General features: G+C 36.8%; 1 protein-coding gene across 5 annotated transcripts in view; it reads left to right on the top strand.

Moving 5' to 3' along the window:
- PDE7A (phosphodiesterase 7A) overlaps window positions 1-23706 on the top strand; it is a 165413-nt gene that overhangs the window by 93419 nt on the left and 48288 nt on the right. The window lies entirely within an intron of this gene.

The following is a 23706-nucleotide window of genomic DNA, read 5'->3' as shown; positions in this document are numbered from 1 at the left end:
AACCCTGAGAAATGGCCCGGGTAAAAATTGGTCAGGTCTTGGCAGGAAGAATGTACAGGGATACTCAGAAGTATCCTCTGTGGAGGATTCTCTCTCTCAAAAGTAACAAATGACTCCAAAACTTATTGGCATAAAGCAACTTTTTTTGTGTTCATGATTCTAAGGTTCAGGAATTTAGTCAGCATATCAGGTTCGATTTGTCTGTGATTCACAGTGCTTTGATTTTCAGCTGGGGTAGTTCAAACAGCTAGAGATGGCTGGGATGGCTCCACTAGCTCCATAGTCTGGGGCCTTGCTTTATCTCCACATGTCCCCTCCTGGAGCTGGAACATCTAAGATGACTTCTGCATTCTTGTATGTGATGCCAGGGTAGGGTAGCTGGTATTTCTGGGGCTGGCCAGCGTTTCTTTCTTTCCATAAATGGCAGTCTCAGGGTAGTTGGCCTTCTTCCATGGCAGCTGGCTTCACCCAGAGCAAGCATTCGAAAAGAGAGGAAGTATGGGGACACCTGGTCTCTGACCATGTGGGCATGGACACTGGCACATTTTCGTATTCTGTTGATCAGCTGTGTCACACAGCTTGCTCAGATTCGTGCACAGAGGACATAGACCCCACTTGTCAAAGAGAGTAAGGTTAAAAGTTTTTTAATCTTCTATCCTTAATCTGGCACAAAATGTGTTAAAAAGGTTATTAGGGTCCCAGGAGAGGAATGGGAAAATATAGCAGAAGTAGGCTTTGGAAAGGTAATGGCTGAAAAATCTCTAAAGCTTGATAAAACACATTAACGTACAGATTCAAGAAGCATTATGAATCTTAAGTACAGTAGCATTACAAGAAAACCACAGTAGATTAGCACAGTATAAGTAGAAACCAAAATCAAAGAGAAATGATTTCGCTCATATGTGAGCAAAAACAAATGACCAATGGGGGAGTAAAAAGAGGGAGGGAGGCAAACTAACAGACTGTTAGCTATAGAGAACAAACTGATGGTTACCAGAGGGGTGGTGGGTGTGAGTATGAGTGAAATAGGTGATGAGGATTAAGAAGGGCACTTGTTGTGATGAGCACTGAGTGTTGTGGGGAAGTGTTGAATCACTATATTGTACACCTGAAACTAATATTACACTGTATGTTAACTAACGAATTTAAATAGAAACACACACACACGCACACACACACATCTATATCTATCTATGTATATAGGGCATTTTAAACCTGAGAGTAAACTCTTTTCCAAAATGGAAAAGAAAAGGGGTGCCTGGCTGGCTCAGTCAGTAGAGCATGCAAGTATTGATCTCAGGATAGTGACTTCAAGCCCCACACTGGGCACGGAGCCTACTTAAAAAAAGAAAGAAAAAAGACATGCAAAATGGAAAAGTAAACCAAATAAATAAGTAAAAGTAGTGAGAACGGGAAATAAAAGTAGTGACAGAGAAAGAAAATCATTATCTTCAAAGGAGCAGCCATGAGATTGCCAGAAACAGATTCTGTTTCAACAGAAACTAAGAAGCTAGAAGACAAAGGAAAGTTAGCTTCAAAGTGATGGAAAAAAATAAATAACTATCAAACTAAAATTTCACCCACAAACTCTTCCAGGAATAAGAGAAAAAAGGACACACTTCACAACTTATTATAGGCCAGCATGATCTTGCTACTAAAACCTAGCAGGGATATGACAAGAATAGAAAATTACAGCCAGTATCACTCACGAATATAGATGAAAGTATAACATACTATCAAATTAAATCTGCAATTTTTAGGAAAAAGAATATATTTTGACCCAATTTCTGTTTTCCCAGAAATATAAGATTGGCTTAACATTCAAAAACCAGACATTATAATTAGCCGTGTTATTAATAGAATAAAGGAGAAAAGTCACAGAAAGACCAATATATAAAGAATGTCATTTATCACCTTTTCTATTCAGTATTATTTTGGAGTCTCTAGCTAGTACTGTAATTTAAGAAAAAGAAATAAAAGGTATAAAGATTAGGAAAGAAGTATAAATGTCACTATTTATGGATGACATGATTATGTACTTAGAAAACTATTAGGAGTAATAAGTGAGTTTGCAAATTTGAAGGGTGCAAAGTCAATATGTAGTTGTATTTCTGTAAAGCATCATTGGCAAAAATTGAAATAACAATTTAAATTTACATCAATGAAAGATCAAATATGTAGGGATCAGTCTAACAAGAGATGCATATGACTCTGCATAGGAAACTATAAGATATTATAGAGGAAAAGAAGACCCAAGTGGACAGAAGTATATACTATTGTTCATGGATTGGAAGATTGAATATTTTAAAGATGGTAGTTTTTCTTGAATTGAACTATAGATTTAGTGAAATCACAATAAAGATCCCAGCAGGGTTTTTTTTTTTCCCTTTGGTAGAATCGACACACTGTAAAACCTACATAAAGATTTAAAAAGCCCAGGGGCACCTGGCTGGCTCAGTGGGTGGAATGTGTGACTCTTGATCTCAGGATTGTGAGTTTGAGCCCTGCATTGGGTGTAGAGATTACTTGAAATAAAATCTTGAAAAAAAAGAAAAAGCCCAAATTAGTCAAGACAATCAGAAAAAATAAGAACCATGTTATAGAAGTTTTATATTCCTCCCAGTTCTAAAGACTTGTTATAAACTATAGTTATAGTTAAGGTAGTGTGATATTGGTTCAAGGACTGAGAAATAGGCTAATGAAACATTGTAAATTTCAGAAACAGATGCACACATATTGGGGATGTTTGGTTACAAATGTAGTAATGTAGTGGAAAAGATTATCTTTTCAATAAATGGTCCTGCAGTTGGTGAGATCGAGCCCCAAATCAGGCTCTGCGCTGGGCTCTGGGATTCTCTCTCTCCCTCTCTCTCTGCCCCTCCCCCACTTGTGTGCACACTCTTTCTCTCTCTTTCAAATGAAATAAGCATTGAAAAAAAATTTTTTTAAATAAATGATGCTGAATCAATTGGCTACCCATATGGGAAATCACGAATCTTGACCCCTTATTCACATCATAACAAAAAAAATCAAATTTGGGCGTATTTAGTTTTCCAAATTATACTGATAAGTCAAATAAAATGAGCAAGAAGAATTGATTTAGTGATGTAGATAGAGGTGGTGATAAGGGAAACCTGATGATTAAATGAATTTAAAAGAACAGGAAGATAGATGTAGCAAATACAGACAAGTGAAAGTCCTTTAGAGACTTTTCACTGCGAAGAAAAGGAAAGAGAGAGGCAGCTGTCAAGGGAAGTAGGATCACTAAAGACAGAAATTAATAGCAAGACTGGGAAACAAAAAGACCTGGACACCTGGAAATTTTTTAAATTCTAAAATAAATGCTTGAGTCAAAGAGGAGATGAAATCTGATTTTGCAGACTATTAAAAAATGATCATTAAGACTACACATGGAAAAAACGGTGAAATTCAGTTAAAGCAGTGCTTATGGGAAAATTCATGGCATTAAAAATATTTACATTTATAAACAGGAAAAAATGGGGCACCTGAGTGGCTCAGTCAGTTAAGCACCCAACTTCGGCTCAGGTCATGATCTCACGGTTGGTAGGTTCGAGCTCTGCATCGGGCTCTGTGCTGACAGCTCAGAGCCTGGAGCCCATTTCAGATTCTGTGTCTCCCTCTGTCTGCCCCTCTGCCACTTGCACTCTGTCTCTCGAATTGTCTCAAAAATAAATAAACATTTTAAATAAAACGTTTTAAATAAACAAATAAATAAATAAATACAGGAAAGAATGAAATAAGTGAATTAAATAGTCAAGTTCAAGAAGTTAGAAGAAGAATAACAAAGTACACCTAAGGAAGGATGAAGATAGCAGTTAGTAAAGATAAAAAACAGAAATTAATGAGTTAAAACCTAAAATAAAAATAAACTAAATAATTACTCTTTGCAACAAAATCGATAATGCCGGCTAACTCAGTCAAGGGATTAAATTAAGCTATGATGAATACTTAAAAACTAAGGGGAGGGGCGCCTGGGTGGCGCGGTCGGTTGGGCGTCCGACTTCAGCCAGGTCACGATCTCACGGTCCGTGAGTTCGAGCCCCGCGTCGGGCTCTGGGCTGATGGCTCGGAGCCTGGAGCCTGTTTCCGATTCTGTGTCTCCCTCTCTCTCTGTCCCTCCCCCGTTCATGCTCTGTCTCTCTCTGTCCCAAAAAAATAAAAAAATAAACGTTGAAAAAAAAAAAAAAAATTAAAAAACTAAGGGGAGGGGGGAATCCTTAACAGATACAAGGGAAATTAAGAATAAAAATAGACTGCTTAAGAATAATTCTGATTTGGGGCTCCTGGGTGGCTTCGTTGGTTGAACATCCAACTGACTCTTGATTTCAGCTCAGATTGTGATTCCACCATCATGGGATCAAACTCAGCATGGAGCCTGCTTGAGATTCTCTCTTTCCCTCTGCCCCTCTCCCCTGCTTGCTCTCTCTCTTTCTCTCTAAAATGAAAAAAAAAAAAAAGGAATAATTTTGATTAATTTTTTGTTTAGGAAAAAACATTTTTTTTTTTTTTTTTTTCAACGTTTTTTATTTATTTTTGGGACAGAGAGAGACAGAGCATGAACGGGGGAGGGGCAGAGAGAGAGGGAGACACAGAATCTGAAACAGGCTCCAGGCTCCGAGCCATCAGCCCAGAGCCTGACGCGGGGCTCGAACTCACAGACCGCGAGATCGTGACCTGGCTGAAGTCGGACGCTTAACCGACTGCGCCACCCAGGCGCCCCAGGAAAAAACATTTTTTAAATAAAAATGTTATTTATGTTAACATGGGTTTATTATATTTCTTTAAAAGACTATTTTTTAGAGCAATTTTGGGTTCAGAGCAAAATAGAGAGGAAGTATAGAGATTTACCACATACCCCCATACCACAGATGCATAGCTTCCTCTACTATCAACATCACCAACAAGTGTGATATATTGATTAGAATTGATGAATCTATATTGACACATCATAATCACCCAGAGTCCATTGTTTACATTAGAGTTCACTCTAGGTGTTGTACATTCTATGGGTTTGGACAAATATGTAATGACACGTATCCATTGTTATATAGAGAATTTTTATTGCCCTAAAAATCCTTTGTGTTCCACCTATTTATCCCTCCTTTCCCCAACCATTAGCATCTAATGATCTTTTTACTTTATCAATTGCTTTGCCTTTTCCAGAATGTCATATACGTGGAAACATACAGTAGGTAACGATTAAGTGAATTTAAGAAAACAGGAAAACAGATGTAGCAAATACAGGCAGATTGTCTGTATTTTCAGATTGGCTTTTTTTAACATGAATAATACTCATTTTAGATTACTCCTTACCTTTTCATGACTTGATAGCTTCTTTCTTTTTAGCACTGAATAATATTCCATTGCCTGGATGTACCACAGTTTATTTCTCCCCTACCTACTGAAGGACGTCTTGGTTGCTTCCAGGTTTTGGCACTTACGAATAAAGCTGCTACAAACATCTATATGCAAGTTTTTGTGCGGATATAAGTTTTTGACTCCTTTGGATAAATACCAAGGAGTGTGATTGCTGGATTATACGGCAAAGAGTATGTTTAGTTTGGTTAGAAACTGCCAAACTGTCTTCCAGAGTGGCTGTACCACTTAGGATTCCTTCCAGTAATGAATGGGAATTTCTGTTGCTCCACATTCACATCAACGTTTGGTGTTGTGAGTATTCTGAATCTTAGCCTTTCAAATAAGTATGTAAAGGTATCTTGTTTTAATTTGAAATTTCCTGTGGGTCATCTTTTCATAGGCTGAATTTGCCATCTGTGTCTTCTTTGATGAGGTATCAAGGTTTTTGGCCCATTTCTTTAATCAAGTTGGTTATTTTCTTGTAGGACATTAAGAGTTCTTTGTGTACTATGGATAATAGTCCCTTATTAGATACGTCTTTTGTAACTATTTTCTCCCATCCTGTGGCTTGTCTTCTCATTCTCCTGACATTGTCTTGCAGAGCAGAAGTTTTTAATTTTAATCAAGTCCATCTAATCAATTTCTTTCATGGATCGTGCATGTCTTTGGTGTTGTTTCTAAAAGGCATTTCCATACCTAAGGTTGTCCAGATTTTCTTCTGTGTTATCTTCTAGGAGTTTTATAGTTTTTTATTTTATACATAAGTCTATCATCCATTTTGAATTAATTTTTGTGATGGGTGTAAGGTCTGTGTTATATTCATTTTTTTGCATATGGATGCCCAGTTGTTCCAGCACCATTTGTTGAAGAGACTTTCTTTGCTCTGTTGTATTGCTTTTGTTCCTTTGTCAGAGATCAGTTGGCTATTTTTATTTGGGTTTATTTCTGGGCTTTCTACTTTGTTCTACTGGTCTATTTGTCTGTTCTTTTGCCAGTACCACACTGTCTTGATTTTTGTAGCTGTATAGTAAGTCTGGAAGTTGGACAGTGTCAGGCTCCCAACTTTGTTCTTCTCCTTCAATAATGAGTTGTCTAGTCTGGGTCTTTTGCCTCTCTGTGTAAACTTTACAATCAATTTGTTGATATCCACAAAATAACTTACTGGATTTTGATTGGGATTGCATTGAAACTAAGGATCAAGTTGAGAAGAACTGACATCTTGACCATATTGAATCTTCCTATCCATGAACATAAAATATCTCCATTTATTTAGTTCTTTTTTTAATTTCTTTCCTCATGTAGATCTTGTATGTATTTTACTAGATTTATTAATAAGTATTTCATTTTGAGGGGTGCCAATGAAAATGGTATTGTGTTTTTCGTTTCAAATGCCATTTGTTTATTGCTGGTACATAGGAAAGCAATGAACTTTTCTATATTAACCTGTATCCTGCAACCTTGCTATAATAATTGCTTATTGGTTTCAGGAATTTTTTTGTTTATTCTTTCATGTACAGATAATCATTTCTTCTGTGAACAAAGAGGGTTTTCTTTCTTTCTCTCCAATCTGTGTATGTTTTATTTTCTTTCTTATTGCATTAGCTAGGACTTATAATATGATGTTAAAAAGAATGGTGAGAGGAGACATCCTTGTCTTCTACCTAATCTTAGTGGGAAAATGTCAAGTTTCTTACCATTCAGTATTTTAGCTGTGGGTTTGTTTTTTGTTTTGTTTTTGTTTTTAAGAGGGTACATGTACGTGCACATGGGAGCAGGGGAAGGGCAGAGGGTTAAAGAGAATCTTTTTATTTTAAAATTTTATTTATTTTTATTTTTTTAGAGAAAGAGTACAAGTGGGAGAGAGGGGCAGAAGGAGGGAGAGAGAGTGAAGCAGGCTCTGCACTCAGCATGGAGCCCAATGTGGGGTTTGGTCCCATGACCCTGGGATCATGACCCAGGCCAAAATCGAGAGTCAGATGCTCAACCTACTGAGCCTTCCAGGCACCCCTAACTGTGGGGTTTTTATAGATATTCTTTATCAAGTTGAGAAAATTCCCAATATTCCTAGTTAACTTGAGAGGTTTTATCATGAAAGGGTGTTGGATTTTGTCAAATACTTTTAATGCATCTGTTGGTATGATCGTGTGTGTGTGTGTGTGTGTGTGTGTGTGTGTGTGTGTGTGTTTAAGTCTGTTGATGTGATGGATTACATTAATTTATTTTTTAATGTTGGACCAGCCTTGCATACGTGGTATAAATACCACTTGGTTGTAGTATATAGTTCTTTTAATACATTTTTGTATTTGACTTGCTAATATTTTGTTGAAGATTTTTGCACCTATATGCATAAGAGATACTGGTCTGTAGTTTTCTTAGAATGTTTGTGTCTGGTTTTACTATTAGAGTAATGCTAGCCTCATAGAGTGCATTAGAAGTATTCCCTCTGTTACCGTCTCCTGAAAGAGATTGTAGAGAATTGGTATAATTTCTTCCTTATGGGTTCAGTAGAATTCACCAGTGAACCATCTGGGCCTGATGTTTTCTGTTTTGGAAAGTTATTAATTATTAATTCCAATATTTTAATAAATATAAGCCTATTCAGATTGTCTATTCTTGTGTGAGTTGTGGCAGACATTTACTGTGGGGTTCTGGTCAGACCTGGAGGTAAATCTCACTAAATTGTTGGGATGCCCCATGACTGGGTCTCAGAATTGGTCACACTCAGCCTCCAGAAATTCATCAGTTATTCATCTGTGCTCCAGTAAATTGTTATTCTTTCTCATCATCTCTTGGTCTCTCACATCTTGAGGGAAGTGGTTTGCCCTGTGTCCTCACCTCTCTTACAGACCCTAGAAGAGTTCAGTCTGGTCAGCTTTTTATTTATTGTTAGGACAGAGTGGCAGCTTCCAAGCTTCTTATATGTGGATACAGAAACTGGAAGTACTATTGTGTTATTTTTTAATGAAATGACAAACAAGTATTTACAAATTTCGTTTTAATTTCTATCATGGTGAATATCAGTAGCTGTAACTCATATAAGCGAGAGCTCTTTGGAGCAGTCAGTAATTTTAAGTGTAAAGGAGTTGTGAAAAGCAGCATGTTCGGGAAAGTTGCCCAAGAGTTACGTCAAATCATGAGGTCTAGAGATTTTACAGGCAAATTCTGGATCTTTAGAAGACTGATGATTATTTTTAAGAAGAAAATACACTCTTATTGTACGTGTCTGTTAAAAAAAGTTTTTGAAAAAAAATTTAGCAAAAGAGATTCCAACAGCATAAAAGAACAATAGTCCAGTCTTAGTGGGTTTGTTTTAAGGAAGAACGCAAGCATAATTCAATATCTAGATTTTGTGGGGGTGTTTTTTTTGTAACAATATATTGACAACATTGGTTGCTTCCAGGAAGAAATGGGTGATTGAGAAAATGAAAGAAAAAGAAGTGTTTTATTGTAGAGCCTTTTGAATTTTGATTCATGTGAATTTATTATCATTGAAAAGTTTAAATAAAATTATTTATGAATATTGTAATATTCATGAATTAGGATGTGAATAAGGATATCAGTAAAAAGGTTAATTCTGAATATTGATATTATAAAGAAAGGTGCAGTTATATTGGGAGTCTCTAGAATAACCCCTTATCTTTCACTGAATTTACTGAAATGGAGGATTTGAAACGTGTAATTAATATTGGGATTTTAAATAAGGACATAAGAGACCTTTTGGTTGGGAGAGTTGAAAGTACTCTCTAGTGGAATTAAAATAGGATCGATGACTTCTAATCATAACAAAGCCAAGAACAAATAATAAAAATTCTAAAGGACAAAACAAGAGTAGACCAAAGATATCAATGATAGTAATAAAGGTAAAGGATGAAATATACCTTCTAAGAGATGAAGAAGCTCAGATTAGGTAAAAAATGAAACCTAATGACAAACACTGGTTAAAAACAATATGAAGCAGTACCAAGCTTGAAGAGGTTACGTTGGGTTTGGAGATCTACACTTGTATCCTGATCTACTGATTTACAACGATTTAGGGTGGTGTCTCAGAATGTATGGAAGGGTGTCTTACAACTCTTGACCTCATCATGCTGCTGTTTACAAAAGGTGAAGACTCTAGGTTGGAAATTGACTGTCACTGTAGGGTCGGTCCTGTAGTTTCTGCAAAACAATATCTCTCTAAACCAAAAAGATGATACAATTTGGAGAATTCCTTTTTTTTTTTCATAGAGAAGAAATGAATCATTGTTTCCTACTGGTATAGTAGCTATTGTTCATCACAGAGGTCAGAATTCTTAAAAGAAAAATCTTAATCTTATGTTTTATGAAATGTGATCTAATCAGAGAGTGAGCACACACTCCTGCTATGACCTAAACCTCCCATGAGCCATTTTCAGGAGCCTTCTCTTCTTCAGACTTGGCAAAGGCACCTACCTGCTGTTAAGCAGCTCTCTGGGTTAAGTTTAAGCCTTCAGAGGGACTGAAGCATTTGAAAGACTTTAGTAATGTGTCCTCTCCCTTATGTATAATTAAAAATAAGATTTTATTTTTCACAATGACATAACCTTGCGTGCTGAAATTAAAATAGTTTCTACATGCTCAGGTTGCAAACTTCTAGATAGATGTATTAAATGGATTGAAATTAGAATGTCTACAGCTCCTTAACTCCCCTCTTCTGTCTACCTCTGTGGTTGTAACTTAACCTCACTCTTAATTTTCCTGTTGTCAAATTCCTGTCTCTTTCTGCTCTTTCATTGCTTAAATCCAGTCTGCATTAAATTCCTTGTATTTTGTAACCAAAAATAGCTGCCATATTTCTTTCCTCTCTGTCCTCCTTATCTCTTATCCTACTTGATTCAGACCTTTATCACCACTGTCTGGGATTATTCTGGTATTATCTTAACCATTGTCCTTACTTTTAGGATTTATGTCTTGTAATATAACCCGTGCTCTGTACCCAAAGTCGGATCTTTCGAAAGAAAGGAAAAGCTTAAAATATAGGGGAAAAATGCATCACAGCAGGTAAAGACACATAATACACTATCAGCATATTAATTAAAACTTATTTTTTTGTCAGTTATTTTGTGTTCTATCTGTTGTATCTGTGAGGTGCTGATATTTAAGTGCTAGAATAGTTTTAACTAATTTCTGGATTATGACTTTCTCCATGTTGATATATTATCTTTACTACAATATATTAGATTTACTACAAGACATCTGCATGGCAATATTGAGCTTTTCTTTTAAGGTTTTTTTTATACATACAGTTTATAATAAACAGTGTTTGGGTTTCCCCTCAAGATAGCTGGCCAGTTAGGGAACAATCCCAGGCTCCAAAGATAATAAGTAGGGCCTCAGCAATAATTTTTTTCTATAGGTATTACAGTTTTTCTGCCTTGAGTTTTTGTCATTTGGATTGTCTGTTATCATAAATCCTTCTCTTAGGGCCCCAGTATGATTTGTCATAGGCCTTATACAAGTTTTGACTTTGAGTCTTTCTGAAAGAGTATGAAGAAGCCACAGAAGAAAATCAGTTCAACACAGAAATACCTTAAATATGGAAACAATGTCCAGCCTCACTACCAATCAAACAAATTCCTATCAAATTTAGGAGCTTAAACTATCAGCTAAAGTGCTGGTGATAGTTACTTTGTTAGAGACTCTAGGGGGCAATTCCTCGGTATGCATCAAGAATTTTAAACATTTTTTTCTTTGTTTTCACCACTGGAAATGTATGCAAAGGGAATAATCATTGGTAAATGTTAATGTATGTACAAAGATGTTCACTTTGGTTTTGTTTATAATAGGGAAGTGTATTAAATTGTGGTATTAGTGATTGAAATATTTAGGAGTAAAAGACCAGAATGTTTATAATCTACCCTCAGATGTTCAGAAGAAGAAACGTCCATGCACACTCTATGCAAATATTAAAGCAATGGAAAAAAATGTTAACAATGGCAAATCTGAGTAAAGGGTATTCCTTGTACTATTTTTAGTTTAGTTTACAACCTTTTGTATTTTATACTTGTATTTTGAAATGATCTCCAAACAAAAAAGGTTGGTAATTAAATTATATGTAAGCTTATTAAAAATGAAGGGTTTATAATCAGAATATATATGTTAATTAACTGGTATTGGACCAGTTCTGTGGTTGCTTATTACAGAACTATGGGAATTCAAACTTTGGGAAGATGATTAAAAACTTACTTGTACTCATGTTACAGAGGGATTTTGATGGTCGCCAGTCGTCTTTGCCAAGAAGTGTTTCCCAAAGATCTGGTTTTAACCTGTAATCAGGGTTAGTCTGGCATGTTTATTGCAATGATTCTACTTTAATCAATAAATTCTCCTACATTTTTAAGTTAAATCTTTCCTGAAATGGATGTATCATACAGAAGCCTTGTTCTCAACTAGATTTTTTTCCTTTTTCTTTTGTCTCTAATGCTTTTAGTGGGCTGTTCATGCTAAGTTCTTTTGTGAATTTATCAGGTATTATCTTGGTTCTGTGGGGGAAGAAATCAAAAACTTTGCCCAGATATCATCTCTCACTGAAGAGATTTTTCTGAAGCAATCTTTTACCTTTGTTTTTGTTCTTATTAACTTCTGTGTTATATAGCACATAAGGTAATATGTATCATACATATGAAAATGTTGGTGCTAACACTTTTTTGAGACCCACTGACAAATTTCAGCTTTCATCCCATTCTTAAAAGATCCCTAACTTTCAGACCTGTTCTGTCTGGGAGTTACTCCTACTAAGGTACAGATTTCTGGTCCTCCCATTTAAAAACTGATTCTTGATGTCCTTCATTCAACTAATTTGAACCTGTTTGGTCTCCCAATTTTATGGTGTGAAAATTCTATGTTTGAGGCACCTAGTGACAATGAGCAATGTATAGCACTAACAAATTGGGAGGAAAAGATAAGGGGGGTGAGAAGGAGGGAGAGAGGAATTGTTTGATTAGAGAGAGCAAGGGGCTGATGGAGACATGGGGCTGACAGGAGAGTAGTTTCTGCTGAAACTGTGTGTCCCTAACATGAGCTCCTGTGCTCTGGAGCATCATTCCTTGATGTGATGGCTTCTCATGTTTCTGCTTTCACTCAGCTCTAAAGATCACCAGGAGACTCCTCATTTCACTTGCCTCCTTGTGAGTAAGGTGGCTTACTTTCAGTAGGCTGGATTAAAAGCCCCAAATATTCCTACAAATATTTTTCTATACCTGGTCTCTTGAAATACAATATTTTGAGTCTTCAGTTTATTGGACTTGATGAAATGAATTCTGTGTTGACATTTTGTCAGAATTTGTCCCTCGTTTCCTCCTAAAATTGTATGTCCCTCTATTTAATAAGTCATTCTTTTAGTTACACCTTATTTTTAGCTTATATAATAAATACTAATATCTTTAAAATGTAAAAGAACTATTAAAACACTGCATGTGCACTCAGAAAATCGGGTGTGTCTTTTTAAAGATTCTGGGATGATTATCAACTAGTAACAGAAGCTGCCAGCTTGACAGTTACTTCTTTTCATGGAATTCACCAAAGCTTACTGACGTCATCCAGACTGGAAGGCACGGTCTCTCTGCCAATATCAGACAAGAAGTAATACAAGGAATATGGTTGTTGGGTTTTTTTTACAGCTTTTTTTTTCATGTCTACGCAAATGCAGTTTTTTCCATTTTCTTTTACTCCTGGCACATGGTAATGTTTCAGTCCATATAAATGTGTTTTACCCATTATCTTGAGCTTTTTATTCATTTTAGCACTTTACTCCACCCGATAATAGGGCAGCAAGGGAACTTGTCAGGATATTTATATTGTAGTCTAAAAGCTTTTAAATTTGTAGGCTTTTAGTCATAATTAGTTTTTTTTGTTCCTGGCCTCTGGCAGCTTCTGGCTAATAGTAGAGGGTGAATATAATTTTGTTGCATCAAATTGACTAAAACTGTATCTTCTACCAGTTAGATTTTATAGGGTCCTACTTATAGCTCTCTAAGTATGATCTGAACTATTAACCAGATTCAGGCTGGTTGCTGACTTTCTGTTGAATCAAATGTCTCATGTTGTCTTTATTGTAATGACTTTCTATGAAAAGATATAAAACGCCTTAAACTTTTTCTGAGATCCTCATGTGTGTTTGATTTGGGATTGTTTCCTGTCTTCCTAACAGGACTGTGTTAGACCTCAGTACCTGTTTTATACTGAGTTATATGATCAGAAAGAACATCTGTTTGTATGTGTTTTGAGTTTAAAAGCTTGGGTCTCACTAATTTTATTGTCTCAGATGATCTCAGTCTTTAATGTGTAATAACTCCCATACAAAGGTAGATCCTGTTATATTTGGTAGCTTTTTCTGCTTCTTCCCTTTAAGTGTAAAAGTTGTTGCTTGGTGTTTCCCTCAGCCATGACTTTGTCTTTGTTACAGAATTTTTCTCATTATCTTTCCTATTGTACCACCTGGCCAGTACTTTACTATTTACAAGCATATTTTCTTCAGCCATTATTTGTTTGATCTGCTAACACAGCTATTCATCACTTGTAATTTAGTCTCATTCCAAATGAAGGCAAGCCAGCCTCTACTTATAGCTGTGGTGTTGTAGACTGAGGTCATCTTTTGCTGAGGTTTCTGTTAAATTTTAGTTTGTTCCCAATCATTCATCTGTCTTGAAATCACATCTGTAATATGTAACATAAACAAACATGTCTATGATAGTTCACAGAGATATCACAAAAAACAAGAATCTTATGTCTTTTTTCCCTGTCTTTTTCATCATGAATGTTCCTACTTCCAATCCCCTGTACCACATGCCTGTATTTAAAAACCACTGATTTTTGTTTCTTTGTCTCAAGTTGATAGAACATTCTGTCCCCCAGATGTCTTCTCTAACTTCAAAGCATAAATTAGGGAGCTGATATGGAATGGACATTAATCTTAATACATTTTAATGGTCTAATTGTACCTAGGAGAACTGGGGGAATAGGAGATTCAACTTTAGGCTTTATTTTACCTGTTACACTTAAGTCTTTGTTCTTTCCTTTTTTTTTTTTTTTTTTTTTGTCTGTCTTTCTCAGTTCACTAATAAGGTAATTAAAAATGTAATGAATAAGGAGCTATCTTCAAGTCCTGAGTTTGAACATAAGAGGGATCCAACATATCATATATCCCGTCTCTGAAGGGGGGAAATGCCTAATCCATAACAATAATAACAATAATCTTATAATCTTTTAAAAGAGTTTTATACCAATTATTTTATCCTGTCAAAGTGAACATTGAATTCCATAAACTAAGCTTATAAGAATTGCTTAAGGGAAAGAATATTGATTGTACAGCTTATTCTCATATTAACATTGATCTGGTTTTAGATTATGAGTAGCTCATTTATTTCTTTGATTTGCATTAAAGCTTGGACTGTTTATATATTCATTTTAAAATAATAACATTTTACATGCAAAATATGCATATTTTGAAATCTTTTAAATATGTGCATTTATTTCTATAGTACATAAAAGTATGCTGTGGTCTTCAGGATGAAGTATGCTATCATGAAGAATAAATTTGGTTTTGTTAAAATAAGTAGTGTGAGGTCATGTGTTTAAAAATATTTGAACTTGAGGGACGCCTGGGTGGCTCAGTCAGTTAAGCGTCCAACTTCAGCTCAGGTCATGATCTCATGGTTTGTGAGTTCAAGCCCCGTGTCAGGCTCTGTGCTGACAACGTAGAGCCTGGAGCCTGCTTCGGATTCTGTGTCTCCTCTCTCTGCCCCTCCCATGCTCATGCTCTGTCTCTCTCTGTCTCTCAATAGACACTAAAAAAATTAAAAATATTTGAACTTGAAGCTAATACAGTGTTATAGGTCAATTATACCTTAACTAAAAACAAATTTGATATCTATGATAACTATAGCTATTAAGTGTTAATTGTTTTTTCTTTCCCAAAAAAGACATATTGCAGGTATTATTTAATTTTTACAACAGTCCTGTGACGACTGTTTTACAGTGAGGAAATGGTAAAGACCTTAAATAGCTTTCCTAATGTCACGAAACTAGTAGAAGTGGCAGAACTGGGATTTAGACTCAGGTGTGTAACTCCAAAGCTCATGGATTTATCTACTCTGCTGTACTGCCTCTGCATATCAGCATGTACTGCTCTACTAAAGGCCATTGCTTTATGCACCTAGCTATTTTCTTCCTCATTTATCCACACATGCCAAGTGTAGATGTTCTTCCAAGAAAATTTGTCCCATAGACACAGATAAGTAATTATTCAGTATTTTAACAATAACCTTTCAGATATGCAGATATGGCTTCTGGTGTCTGTGTGTGTGTGTGTGTGTGTGTGTGTGTGTGTGTGTGTGTTTAGGAAAATTAAAGGAGAGGTTAGAATATAGAATGCCTTCAGGTTTTTTTATTCCATTACCATTCCACATGACATTGCCCTAGACTACAGTTAAAACTGAATTTAAAAAACATTGTTTAAATAGTCTCCAAGGGTAATTCATGATTATATGCATCTAAGTGATTTTTAGGATTTTAAGGTGGCAGATATAGTGACTACAAGGCTCCCTCTTGTGGACCATTAAAGCAAGTAGCCGTCAAGTCTCAAGATCCAAAGCCTTTCCTGTTAAAAACCTCTTCTGTATAACAACTGTTGGTGACATCTTTTGCCATGCTACTTGAATGATAGAGAAGTGAGTCTGGGACTGTCAGGAGTAATACTGCTGAACATGTGTGATTCTCCGGCCCTTTTGTTTCCTTAACCTATTGCCTGTATCTCCTTTCTCCTTTCTAATATTAGGGGAAAACATTGTTTCTAAATTTGCCTGCTATCCCACATTTCATTTTTTTGGCTCAGAGAATCTAAGAATGGATGGCTGGAAGTAATTCCCATGATCATCAAGTAACAACACTCATTTAATTTTTTGGAAGTTGATTAGTTTGTTCATGGTCACATAGTGAGGTAATGTTATATTTTAGAAGAGAACCAACAGAGCTAACGGCTCTTTAATAGTAACTTGATTAATTCGCTGAGCCCTGTTGGCTTTCTAAGCTGGTTTGGAATGTAGGTAACCATGTAAACTAGAACAACCCTGGGACTTACAATAAATAGTCATGGCCTGGTGGAAGCTGGGCTTTAATAAAGACAATTTTAATCTACTGTGTATTATGCTTTGAAATAAATAATGGCACACCTCATGTTACAGAGAGAGCCCGTGACAGTATTGGTAGTAGGGTCAGATTTTACATAATATGGTTAGAGGGTGAGCTTTTCAGTAACAGTCTGAATGAGGGTACTAGTCAAATTCTCAGTCACTCATTCCTGTTTCCAGTTCCCCATGTATTCTTTTTTATATATTCCTAAATGATATCTACTTATTCAACTTGATACTCTTTTTTTCTCTGTAGTGGTCTTTCCTTGTTTCAATATAAGACTTTTCCTTCTAATCGTTATAGGGAATCTGTGTATGTATGTGTGTAGAAGGGGGAAGAGTGGGAGGGAAGCAAACCTGAGGAAACTAAAAATTTCCATCTTAAAATGATCTCATCATGCTTTATCCTTGATTTATAGTTACTGATCCCTTAGATCATATTTTGGAAGCTATTCTAGGACAGTTTTGGAAGGCTCTCTCACTTTCTTTTAATGTTTACTTATTTTTGAGAGAGAGAGAGAGAGAGACAGCATGAGCGGGTGAGGGGCAGAGAGAGGGGGAGACACAGAATCTGAAGCAGGCTCCAGGCTCTGAGCTGTCAGCACAGAGTCCGACGCGGGGCTCAGACCCACAAACCTCCAGATCATGGCCTGCACTGCAGTAGGATGCTTAACCGACTGAGCCACCCAGGCGCCCCTCTAATTTTCTTTTAGAAAACTTATTCTCCAGTTTGGCAGTGTGTTTTAGAAGCCATTGAAATGTGCTCCTATGTGTTTGTTCTACTTCTGAGGGTGTATTCCAAGGGAATCAACTAGGATATGTGGAAAGGTATAGTTATAAGAATGCTTATTACAGAATTGTAAGAAAAATAAAAGAAACAGCCCAGAAGCAAAAAGAGTAAGTAATTATGATAATTTCATACTTTGGAATAATGAGCACCTCACAGAAAAATGTTACTTCAAATTGATGAAAATTGTGACTGATTTTTTTTTTTTTTTTTAAATTCTCAGGTTAGCTAACATACAGTGTAGTCTTGGCTTCAGGAGTGGAATCCGCTGATTCATCACTTACATATAACACCCAGTGCTCCTCCCAACAAGTGCCCTTCTCAATGCCCTTCACCCATTTTCCCCACCTCCCCACCCCCATCAACCCTCAGTTCTCTGTATTTAAGAGTCTCTTCTGGTTTGCTTCCCTCTCTGTTTTTATCTTGTTTTTCCTACCCTTCCCCCATGTTCATCTGTTAAGTGTCTCAAATTCCACATGAGTGAAATCATGTGATATCTGTCTGTCTCTGACTAAACTTATTTCGCTTAGCATAATATCCTCCAGTTCCATCCACGTTGTTGCAAATGGCAAGATTTCATTCTTTTTCATCACTGAGTAGTATTCCATTGTGTGTGTGTGTGTGTGTGTGTGTGTGTGTGTGTGTGTGTGTCACATATCACATTTTCTTTTTTTTTAATTAATAATTTTTTAATGTTTATTCACTTTTGAAAGACCGAGAGAGTGGGAGACACAGAATCTGAAGCAGGCTCCAGGCTCTTGAGCTGTCAGCACTGAGCCTGATGCAGGACTCGAATCCAGGAACTGAGATCATGACCTGAGCCACAGTTGGCCGCTTAACCAACTGAGCCACCAAGGCGCCCCTATACACCACATTTTCTTAATTCATTCATCAGGTGATGGACATTTAGGTTCTTTCCATAATTTGGCTATTGTTGAAAGTGCTGCTATAAACATTGGGGTACAAGTGCCCCTATGTATCAGCACTCCTGTATCCCTTGGGTAAATTCCTAGCAGTGCTATTGCTGGGTCATAGGATAGTTCTATTTTTAATTTTTTGAGGAACTTCTGTGCTATCTTCCAGAGTGGCTGCACAAGTTTGCATTCCCACCAGCAGTGCAAGAGGGTTCCCATTTTTCCACATCCTCGCCAGCATTTGTTGTTTCCTGAGTTGTTAATTTTAGCCATTCTGACTGGTGTGAGATGGTGTATCTCAGAGTGGTTTTGATTTGTATTTCCCTGATGAGGAGTGTCATTGAGCATCTTTTCATGTGTCTGTTTGCCATCTGGACATCTTCTTTGGAAAGTGTCTGTTCATGTCTTCTGCCCTCTTCTTCACTGGATTATTTGTTTTCTTGGGTGTTGACTTTGATTTTTGATTTTTGATACCAGCCCTTTATCCAATCGATATGTCATTTGCAAATATCTTCTCCCATTCTGTCAGTTACTTTTTAGTCTTGTTGATTGTTTCCTTTGCAGTGCAGAAGCTTGTTATCTTGATGAGGTCCCAATAGTTCATTTTTTTGCTTTTATTTCCCTTGCCTTTGGAGACATGTCAGGTAAGAAATTGCTGCAGCCGAGGTCAAAGAGGTTGCAGTCTGTTTTGTCCTGTAGAATTTTGATGGCTTCCTGTCTCACATTTAGGTCTTTCATCCATTTTGAGTTTAATTTTATGGTGTAAGAAAGTGTGACTGAATTTTGTACCACTCACTTAAAAAGTTAAATGAAGTGGGGCACCTGGGTGGCTCAGTCAGATAAGCATCGACTTCAGCTCAGGTCATGATCTCACGGCTCGTGAGTTCGAGCCCCACACCAGGCTTTGTGCTGACAGCTCAGAGCCTGGAGCCTGCTTCGGATTCTGCCTCCCTCTCTCTGCCCCTGCCCCGCTTGCACTCTGTCTCTGTTAATAAATAAACATTAAAATTTTTTTTGATTAAATGAAGCAATAGCCATAAAGAACAAATTGAACTCAGGGAATAGATAATAAGGCAGGATTAAAAAAAGTGGTTGAAACATGTACATTCAGAATCAAGAAAGAGTAGAAACAAGGGGTACCTGGGTGGCTCAGTCAGTTAAACATCTGACTCTTTGGCTCAAGTCATGATCTCACAGTTCATGAGATTGAACCATGCATGGGACTCTGTGCTGACATCACAGAGCCTGCTTGGGATTTTCTCTCTCCCTGTCTCTCTGCCCCTCCCCTGCTTGCTTGCTCGCTCTCTCTCAAAATAAATATTTAGGAGAAAAACAATAGAAGCAAAAGTCCAAATATATCACAGAAATGAAGGCATTTGGTAGGACCAAAGGTGTAGAATATGCAGTAACCAAGATAATGAGCATAGGGGATAGAAATGAGAAAAGCAGTCTGCAGTCACACCACCCTGAGTGCACCCAATCTTGTCTGATCTCAGAAGCTAAGCAGGGTTGGGAAAAATAAGAAAGCAAACAAAACAAATAAATGATTAAAACGAATTGGAGAGGAAGTGAGATAGGTAAAGTCGTTTCAACATAACAGTTTAGTCTCTGAATAATAAAGCTAAAATAGTGGAATGCAATAAATATTTAGTGATACCATTCAAGAAAACTCTTCATAAGTAACAGAAGAGTTAAAATGACATATTGAAGGAGCACACCATGTATCAGGGGAAAATGATCCAGAATGGTTCACAATGGGGTATATCTTAGCAAAGTCATTGGACTTAAGATCAAGAGAGTTTCTGTGGGTGGCCATGGCAAAAGACCAAGTCACTAAAGGGGGGAAGTAAAGGGTTTGCCTCAGACTTTGCAAACCTCAATGCCAGAAGATAATGAATCAGTACTTTGAAATACACTCCAGGAAGGAAAATGAAAGACAAGAATTTATATTTAGTCAAGCTGTCTGTCAAATACAAAGACTACCATTCAAAGATACATTGTTTGTGAGATACATTATTATCATGAAAGAAAAAGTATATACTCCATCAACTAACAAACATTGGGAAAGGGAAAGTAGGATATAGAGTCATTTCCTTGCGTGTAATGACAAATATTAAAGGATGATGTCTTAAGCTGACAAATCAAGAAGTGGAAATATAAGCATATTTTACAAAATGAAGGTATTTTTTGTAAATTGTAAAGTTGTAGCAATGCTCTTCAGGGCAGTACTGGTTAAACAGATTATGGTTCATCCATATCATGAAATACTTGATAGCCTCATAAAAAAATGAGGAAGGTCTCTATGTATAGGGAAGGAGCACCAAGATAAAAAGCAAGATGTAGAACATATAATGGAATATATGGTACCATTTATGTAAAAGGAGTAGAAAAATAGTATATAAGGATTTCATACATTTGATCAAAAAACTCGGGAAAAATACACAAGAATCTTTAAGAAAAAAATTATCTTGGGGGAAGGCTTGGGAGGTGGTTGGATGGATGACTGGGTAAGGGTTAGGTTCGGGTTTGTTCTTTTTTTTTTTTTTTTAATGTTTATTTATTTATTTTGAGAGAGAGCATGCACATGCATGAGTGGGTCAGGGGCAGAGAGAGGGGGAGGGAGAGAGAATCCCAAGCAGGCTCCACACTGTCAGCGTGGAGCCTGATTTGGGGCTCAGACTCAAGAACACGAAATCATGACCTGAGCCAAAATCAAGAGCTGGATGCTTCACCAACTGAGCCACCCAGGCGCCCTTCCTTTTCATTTTTGAAGTGCAAATGCATTACATATTACTAATTAGACTAATGGAAATATCAAATATTCTCTTCCTCCTTCCCCCAAATTCTGGTCCCATATTGTCTTAAGCAAAGGTCTGAGGTAGTTTTAGCTGCTATCTCTACAAGGTGTCATGGAATTTTCATTCTTTCCAGAATGTAATCTTCTTAAGTAATCTTCCCCAGGCCTTCTAGGTGCAGAAAACACTGTTCTGTGATTGATTTGCTATTTCATCTGGACAGGTTCTCTGTCCTTTCTTAGGTTGTCTGCAAAATAATCAGTACTTATTAAGGCTGGTTCTGTCATTAAATGAAACTCTGTTTCTTATCCTTTGTGTAGGTTATTTATGGGATTGGTCTTGCTGGATGCATTGGGCTCCTATGAGTGAGCATTTCCCCTTGAGTTAGTGTCTAATATTCATTCTCAACTTAATATGGTCAAAACAGAACTCTTGATAACATGTACCACCTTTAGAACTCTATGAAATAGGAAGATACGAATTACATTTAGTTTTTGTTTTTTTCATTTAAGGAAGGTGAGACATTAAGAGGTTGTGACTTGTCAAAAATTACTCAGAAAATAGGAGTAAGGCAGGGGCAAGGAGGGTGCTGCCAGACTGCCAGATGTCTTAACCATTGATAATGTGAATCCTGCCTTGTTGATATGAGGATTTAGCATGGTGGACTGAGTTATTGGGGTTTTCCACTCAAGTGAGGCTAATTTGTTTTTTGGTCCTTGTGCAGTTATGCTCCCAAAGAGATTCTCACACTTATTTCCAGGGTGCATGAGTTTGGATATATAATTGGAAAGCAGTGATGCTACTATTATTAGTGTATACATGTATGCACACACATATATGCACATAGTGATTCAGTATAATTGCCAGTGACAAAACTGTTACCTTTTGTGATTTAAGATCACTTGAAGGGAATGCTCATGAAATCATGCTCATGACTTTGAACTCTTTTCCATAATGAATAGAAGACATTCTGCAACATTTTCTAGAAGTTTTCTAAATGCTTTGGTTCTAATGCATTAATTGTATTGCATTTCTACTTTGGTTTCTAAAGTTGTGTGTGTAAAATGGGGGCGATAGTCTTGTCATCTTCACAGGATTGTTGTGATTACTAACTGGGATAGCTTATGTGAATGCGCTTTTGTAAAACTGTAAGGTGCCTTATCAGAACAGAGATGGTGGTGCTAGTATACGCTAATTAGTCTCACCTGTTCCTCATATGTTCCTACCATTCAACTCTGTCCCTTCCCGATTCACTCTTTTCTAAGAATAGGACTAAAAGGATCATATTAGACTTAAATTCGTGTACCTTAGCTTTTTCCCCCTCTGTGTTTCTTTTTCTGCACGTGTTCATCTACGTAAAGACAATTTTGAATAATGTCATACACAGAATCTTACACTTAATAATTAAACAATAGAGATATAATAAAAACCTATGCGTAATAGTGTGGACACAGGCTTTGTAAACAGTTCTGTGTTTTAAAATCCACTTGTCCTATGTTGGCTGTGTGACCTTGGGCAGGTTACTTAATCTCTTGTAGACTCAGTGTTCTCATGTGTAAAAATGAATGATAATATTTATCTTTTGACATTGTTGCGGACTAAATGAGGTACTTTTTGCAAAGCACTTTGGAACATTGTTTTCACAGAACACTTAGTCTACCCTCATGTCCTCAAACATGCAAATTCTAGTTCAGACATAATCACTTGATTAGTAGTTTTACCATTTTTGTTGTACTCCTTTTAATGTAAGTTACATTGATAAAGATCAGAAATTTAACTCCACAGTTGCTCTAAAAACTTTCTATTTTAGATTCACTGGAATGAAAAATGAGTACATTATGAAAAATGTACATAACAGTGTATATTATTTTATTTCTGGCTTATGTGAGTATATGGGAGCCTGAAAACTCATCAGCTATTTCAAAACGAGGATCCATTTATTCATTATGTTTTACATATACCTAGCTGGTGCTACTATTAGCATTTGGAATAAAGAGATGAAAAATAAAAGTAGTTCTTGGCTACATTGGAGGTCACCATTTGTCAAAGGAGACAGGTAAATAAGTGGTTATAATCCAATATCAGAAGTAGTCTGATAGAGGTCTGCACAGGGAGCTTTGAGAACCCAGAGGAGGCACCTCCCACTTCTACATGGGGAGTGTGCGTGCAGTCGTTCAGATGTGCCTCCCAGGGAAAATGACATCTGAGTCACATCTGGAACGAGCCAGAACCTGTAACATGAAGCCTTTTCTTCAGACTAAGGACGTGAATTCATTTTAAGATGATGTGGAGCCAGTGACTACTTTTATTTAAAGCAACATGAGGGGCGCCTGGGTGGCTCAGTCAGTTGGGCGTCTGACTTCGGCTCAGGTCACGATCTCACCATCAGTGAGTTCGGGCCCTATGTCAGGCTCTTGCTGACAGCTTGGAGCCTGGAGTCTGCTCTGGATTCTGTGTCTCCCTGTCTCTCTGCCCCTCCCCTGCTCATGCTGTCTCTCAAAAATTAAAAAAAATAATAATAAAGCAACATGAATGGATTGGGAATTTAGGATAACTACCTGGAAGCATACCTCCAAGCAGTGGCATCACATCAGTTTTATCATCATCTACATTGCAACCAGTTACTTAATATATCCAGCTCATGGATACGTTATCTCACTCAATCCAGCACCCTTTGAACTGCATAT

This window comes from Panthera onca, chromosome F2 (assembly GCF_046562875.1).
Source record: "Panthera onca isolate mPanOnc1 chromosome F2, mPanOnc1 haplotype 2, whole genome shotgun sequence".
Classification (NCBI taxonomy): domain Eukaryota; kingdom Metazoa; phylum Chordata; class Mammalia; order Carnivora; family Felidae; genus Panthera; species Panthera onca.
This window is presented reverse-complemented; position numbering and strand designations above follow the sequence as displayed.